Below are 11291 nucleotides of genomic sequence, written 5' to 3'. Positions count from 1 at the left end.
TTATTTATAAAAGAAATGCAGATGACACAACCAAGCTAACAATTGTTTAATGACAGGTCCGGTTCAGTTAACCATTTGTATTTGTATAATTTACAATATCAATATGGTAGTAATTTTTACTGGAATTAAATGTTAAACTTTACTTATATTTACTTCAGTTATAACAAATGTTTGGTAACATAAATAAAAACCATTAACGCTCCAACTCCACTAACGTTCGACATTTTTCAATTTTTGAACAAGATAGCAAAGCTGCGCGCATAGGCTTGTGGGTGATTTGAGAGCGCGAAGAGCACGAAGGATACACATATGCATCCTTTCCTGTGTATGGGATATTTTTCGAACGAAGGACTCAGTCCTTGGTTGAAATTCCGAGGATCCTCGACATTGGAACAGTCCTTCGACGGATGTCGATGACGTAGCATCCTCGAAATACTGGCTTCCGAGGATCCTTCCTTGACATTGAGAAACACCTAGTTTCTCACTTCTTCAAGGTTTATTCAAACCCACAAGCAATACAATAGTGCCAGCCATTACATGATTAGGTAGCAGGTGCAACCCCTTCCATTCTTACTCTACACCTTTTATAGTTATCAACATGTGGACTACAACGCCATCTCCTGACAAGTACATAAACACAACATTCCCCCTTTAGTCAAAACTGTAAATTCCTCCCAAATTACATAGTTGGTGCAATAGGCAAAACCTATACAAAATTTACATCCAATTCAGTTAGTTTAACAATATATTCTACATTCTGTAACCAGACATATTAGAACTAGAATTAATTTATCATTTAGCACAAGATAATCAATGTCTTTTGTACTAAGTAACATAATCATGCAACCCAACGCGGAGGTTGTTTCACTCGTGATGAAGACCTTACAGGAACAGATGGAGAAACAATTTGATTAGGCAAGTTCACAAGTTAATTTTTAGGCAACACCGTAGAGGAAGAAACAGACTGGAGGGGCAAGGACATCGGTTCACTCTCAATGGCATTTTCCAGAGGTGCACAAGTTTGAGAAAGATGAGATGCATGCCAGTTTTTTTCATCTGATAACTGGTAAGTGCATGGACCAAGTTGATAAACAATTTTCAAAGGCTTTGAGAATCCAGGATGTCCTTTTGGAACATGAGCTGGAATTTTTATACGCACCCAGTCTCCAGGTTTGAACTCAGGCTCTTGAACTCAGTACAGGCTCTTCGTTTGAGGTCTGTGTATGTTTTCATCTTCTTTTGAGACAATGACACTTTCTGACTCACAGCAGGATCCTTACAAGTTATAGGAAGAGGGAGAACATTTAGACGAGTACGCAATTTTCTACCACAGAGTAACTCAGAAGGAGACCGTCCAGTAACAGCATGGGGAGTAACACGGTAAGTTTGAAGAAAGTCTGTCACTGTTGATTTCCATGGCTTTCCAGACAGAATATCAGATTGAATAGAACTCTTCAGTACTCGATGGAATCGCTCAATAGCTCCATTTGCAGCTGGATGATACACTGACGTATGTATGTGTTGAATGTCTCTATCTTTCAGAAATGCAGCAAACTCCACTGACTTGAACTGACATCCATTGTCAGATACATGAGGATTTCCAAATCTACTGAAAACTGACGTCAAGAAGTTGATCACATTTTTACTTGTGATTGAAGAAGTGAATGCCACTTCTGGCCACTTACTATGATAGTCAATCAGTGTCATAATGTACCGACAATCCCAGGTAGCGGTTTCAAATGGGCCAACAATGTCAACAGCCACTTTTTCCCATGGCATAATTGGAAAAGGTACAGGCTGTTAAGGTGCAGCACGAACAGTTGTAACCTTATCAGAAGACAAGCAAACTTCACAATTCTTGATCTGTTCCTTAACCAAGCAGTCAATACCAGACCACCAGTAAAGTTCACGAATGCGCTGTTTCGTACGCACTATTCTTTTATGACCTTCATGGGCAAGATTCACCAAAACACGTCGCAATGCAACAGGAACAACAAGATGTGACCCTCTAAACACATAGTCCTTTTGCACAGCAAGTTCATGACGTATTTGAAAATATATACGTAAAACAACCCCCACCGCAGCTGATGAAGAGGGCCATCCACGAACAATCTGAGTACGTAATGCAGTCATTTCTGAGCATGATGCAGAAGCAAGAGCAAATTCAGTTGGAGACACAGCAGACATTTCAGAAGACAAAAATGCAACAAACTCCGGCTCAGTATCGGAAAAATCCTCATCAGAAGCAGGCAAGGGTAGGCGTGAAAGATAATCAGCAACCGGGTTTTGAGAGCCAGGATAATAATTCACCTCATAGATAAAACACAAGAGTCGCTCTGCCCAACGTGCGATCCTCATTCCAGCGCGATCTGTGCCTTTAGAGGTGAGGAGCACTATCAAGACCTGATGATCCGTACGTAGAAGAAATTTTCAACCCCAGAGGTAAGTTCTCCATTTTTCAACAGCCCAGACACATCTTAAAGCTTCCTTTTCAATCGTTGAATATTTGCGTTCTGCAGTAGACAATGTTCTTGAAACAAATGCAACAATGTGCTCTGTGTTGTTTTCATGAATTTGAGAGAATACAGCACCAAGTCGATAATCTGATGCATCCGTTGAAACGACAATAGGCAAGTTAGGGTCAAACAATGCTAAAGCAGGGCTTTGGAGTAACAACTCATTTACAGTACTGAAACTCTTCTGAGCCTCATCTGACCAGCTGAACTCAGAACCTTGTCTGATGCAAGCACGCAATGGTTGTACAACTGTAGCGAAATTTGGAATGAGTTTGTTGTACCATGACAACAATCCAAGAAGGGAACGGAGCTGATGTGCATCTTTAGGAACAGGAGCATGAAGTATTGCACTAAGATGATCCTCATCTGGGTGAATACCCTGTGCAGATACAGTATGACCAAGGAAGCGCAAACTGCTTTTATTAAAGTAACATTTTGAATCATTCAACTGTAAGCCTGCATCATGTATGCTCTGAAGAACCACTTTAAGCATGTGGTCATGGTCACTTTTTGTGTTTACCCCAGACAATGACATCATCCAGATAATTGGCCACATTTGGCAATTCTTATAGTACATTTGCTAGCATTTTCTGAAATGCAGATGGAGCTGAAGCAAGGCCAATGCAGTCAGATCACGACTTTCTTCATGTAACAAAAGCTGGAAATAAGCATTCTCTAAATCAATTGTAGAAAAGACAGTTGCTCTACGCAGCATAGACATCATCTCATCAATGTGGGGCAAAGGATAACTGTCCGCAACAACAGCTTTATTTGGTTCTCGCAGGTCTACACACATGCGAATACCACCGGTCTTCTGAACAACTACAATTGGAGAAATCCACGGTGATGCATCCACTCGCTCAATAACACCCAAGTCAAGAAGGCGTTGAAGTTCATCACTGACAGCATTTCGAACAGATAATGGCAACCGTCTAAGTTTCTGACTTACAGGTTTCACCACTGAAGAAGTTTTTACCTTATGCACAAATCCTTTTGCACATCCTGGCTTAGTAACAGGCACAGAAGCAGATAGTCGCATTACAGAGGCTGAAAACTGAGTCGCCCCTGGAAGTATGGAAGAACCTTCAAGCTTGAGATGCAATCCATTAATTAAATCCATTCCAAGAAGAGCAGTGCCACATTCAACTATAAAGATTGATTTTTTTTACAGATCATATTATCTCTGGTAACAGTAACAGGTAGACCAAGCACTGGTATTGGATCTTGTGAATATGTCACCAATTTAACAGCAGGAGGCAACAAAGAGTCTTGTTTAAAGTGTTTTTCATACACTTTATCTTATTAGATACTGAATCATGCATGTAAAGAATCTGAAGCTCAGGCAGTTCAATCTCATGTACAGAATGTGTTTGCTATGAACGACACACTCTTGAAAAATGTCCCAGCTTTTGACAATTATTGCACTTTACAGAAACTGCAGGACATCTGAAATCATTTGCAAGATGTTTTGTAGATCCACATCGATAACATGCACGAGCCAAGGAAGTAGCAAAAAACATGCATGCATTTATGACAAGTAAGTAATTCTCAAACATCTTTAACCAGACGCCAAAAGGAATAGACGCCTCACCCGGACATGGTAAGAATGGCGTTGGAAAAGAAGCAACAGCAGACATCTTTCATGTAGAACAGCAAAATCCTCGTCACCAATTTGTTAAGTCCACGTCCAAGTAATCATGAAGACAAGACAGTTTCTCACTTCTTCAAGGTTTATACAAACCCACAAGCAATACAACAGTGCCAGCCATTACATGATTAGGTAGCAGGTGCAACCCCTTCCATTCTTACTCTACACCTTTTATAGGTATCAACATGTGGACTACAGCGCATCTGACATCATCTCATGACAAGTACATAAACACAACAACATTGCAGTGTTTACGATTAGAAATGTCAATAACAACAAAAATCGCATACGGCGATTCTAGCCCGAATCTGTATCTGTATGCATGGGACTGTCTGAATACCGGCAGAATTCACATTTCTGTTGTAAAAAGAGAAACACTGTGCAGAAGTATTATTTGCTGTTATGCGCGTGTGTCCGAAGCTGCGTGACGCGTGTTCAAAAAAAAGAAGAAAAATTCCTGGGCGCCGCTCCGAGAGAAGGTCGTTAAAATCAATTTACTATTTTCGTTTTCGAAACTTGTGTTGATTGGTTCAATCGATTTGTGCAATAGATTTTCGAACACAAACTGACAGTCGACACGGTCACGGATTTAGACTAGAAGGGAGAAGGAATGGGAAAAGATCTGGGCACAGTTTTTCCAGAACTTCGTGCCAATTTAAAGCAGTGTCGAGTTGTTTTAATGAATGCTTTAGATGTATTATGGTGCCTGAACCCGTATGACTTTGAACAGTGACCGCGAACATTGTTTACTGCAGCTGCAGCCATCATTACCAAGTGCGAACCGTTGACTCTGACAGTGAATGAGACAAAGCGAACGCACATCCGTGTAAACATAGATGACGTCACAGGTTTTTTTTTTTTAAAAGAAAGATCGTAGCCTTCGTTTGTGTGTAGGCCTAGGCAATTTCTATACAAATAATTTTACAATACGGGAGGGGGGGCGCTGCTGAGGTGCGCATGGAGTAGACTTGTTTTATCGAGCTCCTCCACACCAAGTTTCTTCAACGAGTGAAACTAAATGCCGTCTTCATTTTTATTTCATATACGTGTGTTGTGAACTTTATTTAGTTTGTGTCTCTCAATTAGTAAACACCTGGATGCGCAAAATGCCTTTAAAATCAGCAAAAGCCTCGAAAAGTTCCAGCCCTCAGCCGTCGGCTAGTTGTGACGAAGCTAATCCCGCCGCTAGCCAAGCCTCTGCCGACGACAATACACCGTCGATGTTGCTCATGAAGATCATTGGTGCCCTGACTTTGCTCATGAAGATCTTTGGTGACTTGACTTTGCTCATGAAGATCAATGGTGACTTGACTTTGCCCATGAAGCTATATGCGGTCTCGGGAAAGAATATGGAGCAACTTATGGACCTTATGGACTGGTCTATGGAGGTAATCCCTAATTTTTCTGTTTCTCCGCTGGTTCCGGAGAAAAATATGACAAGTATTCCTTGCTTTTTTATTTATAATGTTCTCCAAACTGGTGCAGTAGTCCTTTGTCTCCTGAAGAAAGTGAATAAAATTTGGCTTTTATGAGTAGCTGTTTCACCTGTTATAATATTCCTAATATGTTTATTTGTACACCTATGTTTCAAAATATCAATATTTCCTAATAAATATGCTGCCTTTAACAAATATTGCCTCAGAAGAATCACTTCCACAAGCTCTTACAAAATGTATAACTTGTTGAGGTATGGCATCAAATACAATACAACAGCATACTCTTTTGGCGTTACTGGAAACCCAAATTTTTTCAAGAATTCACCATAAGATAATAAATTACCAATTGAATTTAAGAGTTGTCTAACTAACACAATATTATTTTCATACCAACTATTATAGAAGAGAGATCTATTTTTATATTGAATACACCTATTATTCCAAATAATGTATTTATTTGGGGAAAAAATATGCTTAAACGCCAGCATCCAGGGCAATAAAGCTTGTTTATGAAATTTGGCCAATTGACAGGTAGTTTTTCAATTTTAAAATCACATCTCAAAAGAAGATCTATTCCCCCCACCATATCAAACACATGTTTTGGATAAGTATACCACATACTATCCTTTTCCTTCATTAATTTAATGCCATTCAGGGATAAAATCTCTTTGAAGCCAAATATTCAATCTTGTCTTTGTTTTGTCAATTATTGGCTTGAGATTGAGCACACTGCGTTCACGCTCATCTTTATGTATAAGAACTTCTAAATATGTGACTGTATGTTTAATAGGAATACCATGTAATTCAGTTAAGTTACATTCTTTAAGTGGAAACAGCACTGATTTATTTACATTAATTTTAAGACCTGATACTGAGGAAAACTCTTTAATGCAATTAATTGATTTTATTATTTCTAAATCATTTTTAAGAAAAATAGTAGTATCATCAGCCAATTGACACAATATAAATACTCTTTCGAATACTCTTATAGAGACAAAGGGCTATCTTAAATCTACCACTTGTACATTTTAATAATTTGACTGAACTATTACATCCATTGTAAATAGTTCTAACAGCTTTTTGGAAGTAATCTCCAAAACCAAAATGTTTAATACATTTGAACATAAACTCATTACTCACGGTATCAAATCCTTTGTAAAAGTCTATGAATGACAAAAAAAGAATCAGTTGGTATATAGCAATTATATTCAATCATATCTAAAATTAATCTGATATTATTACTGATATGTCTCCCAGTCATAAAACCTGACTGTTCTTCCTCAATGATCTCTTCTAGACCTTTCTTTAATCTTTTTGCAAAAACTAGAGCAAAAAGTTTAGCATCATTATTCAGAAGGGTAATTGGTCTTAAGTTGTCAATGTAAAGTTTATCCTTATTCGGCTTAGGAATAATTGTAATAAGTCCTTGTTTGAGAGTCCCAGGTAATTCCCCGAATTCAGAGGAGAGAGAGGAAGGATGGGAGGAAACACAGGAGGATCAGGGCTGGACGGAACCAGCGGAAGTGGAGCAGAGGGACTGGCAGGTCTAGGAGGAGGTGGGAGAGGGAGGCTGGGAGGGAATACAGGAGACTCTGGAAATTCAGAGCTGGGCAGAACCAGCGGAGACACAGAAAGTTCATAGCTGGGTGGAACCAGTGGAGAAACAGAAAATTCAGAGCTGGGCGGAACCAGCGGAGAAACAGAAAATTCAGGGCTGGGCGGAACCAGCGGAGGAACAGAAAATTCAGGGCTGGGCGGAACCAGCGGAGGAACAGAAAATTCAGGGCTGGGCGGAACCAGCGGAGGAACAGAAAATTCAGGGCTGGGCGGAACCAGCGGAGGAACAGAAAATTCAGGGCTGGGCGGAACCAGCAGAGGAACAGGAAATTCAGGGCTGGGAGGAACCAGCGGAGAAACAGAAAATTCAGGGCTGGGCGGAACCAGCGGAGAAACAGAAAATTCAGGGCTGGGCGGAACCAGCGGAGAAACAGAAAAATTAGGGATTACCTCCATAGACCAGTCCATAAGGTCCATAAGTTGCTCCATATTCTTTCCCGAGACCGCATATAGCTCACCCTCAGTCACCGAAGTGAGGGCAGGGCTTTCCTCCACGCCCTCGATCTCCACTAAGACTCCCACGATGCACGATGTTGCCGGCTCACACACCTGCTCCCTGTCGGTGAATGGCTCGGCTGCGGCTGCGGCTGCGGCTGCGGTGGGCTCTGGCTCCGTGCGGCGTGATGGTGGCTGGCTGGTCTCTGGGTCGGGAGTGGGGCTGGGGCCTCTTCGGCGGTGCCGATGGTCCATGAAGATCCATTTTTCTCCAGCACCCACTCCACGAAAGCGGCGAAATCCTCTCGGGGACCATTCGCTGGTAGGCGTGCCTTACTCCGCTCGCTCAGGCCGGTGTAGAAGAAGTTGGAGAGCGAGCGGTCGGGGAAGTGGGTAAGGCACGCCAGATCGAGAAAGTCCCTGGTATGGTCCTCCAGCGAACGGTCCAGTTGCTCCAGGCACAGGAGACGGACTGCTGGGATGGCCATTCCGGGAGAGGGAAGAAAACAAACCAAAAAGAAAGAAAAACACCGCTAACTAAATGGTTTGGTCCGTGATTCAGTTACAAATTGGGTAGTGCTAAACGAAAGACAAAGAGCTTGAGAAGAATCAGGATCAAAAGAGGAGTTTACTGACATTAGGTTAGGATACAATACAAATAACAGCATTAACATAGACAGAAGTGTTAATACAATCACGGACAAGGGAGAACTTAACAGACTGGGTATTTAAACACACAGAAGGTAATGAGGGAACTGGAGACAGGTGGGGAATAATCAATTAACCAAAACAAAGAGGAAGGTGACCAAATAAGGAAACAGAAAATTCATAAACGTAACATCTACACTATTTGCATAAATTAGCCAAAAATCAATATGAGATTGTTTAGTCAAATTATTATTGCTCCATGTGTACATTCTTTGATGTGGGTAAGTATATCTCCAGATATCCAAAAGATCCAGTTTTGCACATATATTATTTTTAATTCACAAGTTTTTTCATTGTTTTTAGGAGGCCTTTGGCCTATTTCTTCGTCCATAACAGTATTAAAGTCCCCACCCCAAATAATCATTGCATAAGGAAATTTAAAACACAATTTATTAATTTTACTCTCAATAGTTAAAAACAAAAGATTATTCTTCTTGCTTATTATTTGTGGCATAAACATTTACTATAATAAATTGTGAAAGATCAATACTAACATGTAGAATTATTCATCTTCCTTCAGTATCTGTTTGCTTACTATGAATCTATCCTTTGAATTTACCTTTTAATATAAGTACCCCTGCAGATTTATTAGTACCAAATGAGAACCAAACATCATTCCTCCACTGACTTCTCCAAAAGGTTACATCTGCTTCACAAGCATGAGACTCCTGAATGAAATAAAAGTCTGCACCTTTGCTTTGACAATACAAAAATACAGATTTTCTTTTTAGTTGGTTTCTTATACCTCTGGCATTAATGGAAAGAATTGAAACTGACATGAACAACAACAAAAAAAAAGATTAACTTATCCCAAGTGCACTTAATAAGAACATAAATGTCACACACTTTAACTGTGTTGCATTTATCAACAATAACTCAGAACAGTCTTTTTCTGACTTCCATAGGCACCATACTTTAACAGATAAACAGTCAATATCTGAAGTCTTTGATTATTGAAGGAGCCCTATACTGAAATGTTCATCCTTTAATTTCTTTTCCATTCACAAATGCTTTATTACCTACCAGGTAAGCCTTCTCTCCATTTTTCCTAGCCTTCTCTACTTATGGCCACAGACGAGCACGTGTAGCCCGGTCATCAGCTGTCAGATCTTCCTTCACTTGAAAACCTCTGCTCTTGAGAAATTCGTTGTTCTTGGCGCCTTTCCAGAAAGCATCTCTTGCCGATCTAGACGTGAATCTGACGATCACTGGCCCCGGAAACTGATTCTTTTTTCCGTTGTCCATTCTGCCGATGTGTTGAGCCACGTCCACCGCTGCCACGATTTCTTCACCATCACTGCCTGGAAATGCTGCACGGCAAATCTCTTTCACCTTAACTTTGACGTTTTCCTCCCGCTCTTCAGCTACTCCATACACCAGAAGATTGTTACCGACGGCTTTAACGATCTGCGTCATTTACCTTTTGCTCCAATTCAGTAACTTTCTTTTGCATTTGTTCCACTCTCAACTTCAATGTGCTGTTTTCTTTCTTTAGATCCACTACTTCTTGATGACAGAACTCCAGAGATTTTTTTAAGCCCCTCGATTTGCATCGTGTTGTGTTTGACAGCTTCGTCAGTTTGATCTGCTCTTTCGTTGATCTTGGCAGTGATAACGCGAATTACGTTGTCTTGTAGTTGGGCCAAAGATGGTTCAGAACTTACATTCATCTGTTCCTTGCGCGCTTTCTTTGGAAGTTGTTTTATCCGGTGTATTAGGGCTCGAGTCACAGGTCCCATCACTTTCCTTGTAAGCCTTGCAGAAATAGGAGTGCATATCTTGATTCATTCTCTTATCTTTGATGGTAACTACCTCCATTTCATCCTCAGTACACAACTCAAATGTCGAGTTTTTCTCCATATTCGAGTCTGACAGGTTCCGAGATAAAGTTCTCAATATAACGAATAAACCAACAAAATGTGTGACATTTAACTTAAAATGACAATTGTATAATCGGAACAACAACAAAAAAATGCATCTGTATTATGTAAACATCACTAACTGTGTGTGACAAGATTTTAGACGTTCCTCAATGCAAAAGCACAAACACTCGTTCCGCCATCTTGGATCGGACCCCAGCAATGCAAGTACTCCTCGCTGCAGACTGTAGCGCGGCGACGTCACGTATGTACGTCACGTATGTACGTTATTTTGCCTAAAATTAACCATTAAAGATGTCTTAAAATAGAGAAAAAAGACTTTATTAATGGTAGTAATGCCATTGATGGTTGTATGCATTGCAAAAAAAAATCTTATTTGTAATCTTTTTCATTAGCATTATCAAAGACTAATAGATACTGTAACACACACTGTAAAAAATTTCCTGTAGAAATTACAGTAACTTACTGGCAGCAGTTTGCCAGTAACTTACTGTAAATTAAACTTACAGTAAAAATACTGTATTCATATTTACAGTACCATTTAACTTGCTGTAAAACACAATTATGTTTTTTTTCTCCTTTTATATATTTTAATACAATAAAATATTACTTTACACTGTGAAATTTACTGTAATTGATTCACTTTTATTATGTATTGTAAAACTTTACAAATTATTGTATTTCAACAGGTCTCATGTCTCAGTAGTAAAAACTATAAAAAGAAACAAAAGACTGTTTAACTTCTTTTATTGGTTTAATAGTTAAATTGTAATACTTGAAATAACATTTTAATATTCTTGCAGATTGTACTTTCAGTTTTCAAAAAACTTGAATACATTTCATTTATACATAAAAGTTTCATATTAAGAGCATTTTAAAACAACAGCTGTGTGTATGGTATACTGTCCATGTCCAGAAAGGTTAGAAAAACATCATCAAAGTAGTAGTCCATGTGACATCAGAGGGTCGGATAGAATTTTTTGAAGTGTCGAAAATACATTTTGGTCCAAAAATAGCAAAAACTACGACTTTATTCAGCATTGTCTTCTCT

The sequence above is a fragment of the Carassius auratus genome, chromosome 7 (assembly GCF_003368295.1).
Source record: "Carassius auratus strain Wakin chromosome 7, ASM336829v1, whole genome shotgun sequence".
NCBI lineage: Eukaryota > Metazoa > Chordata > Actinopteri > Cypriniformes > Cyprinidae > Carassius > Carassius auratus.
Note: the sequence above shows the minus strand (reverse complement) of the source record.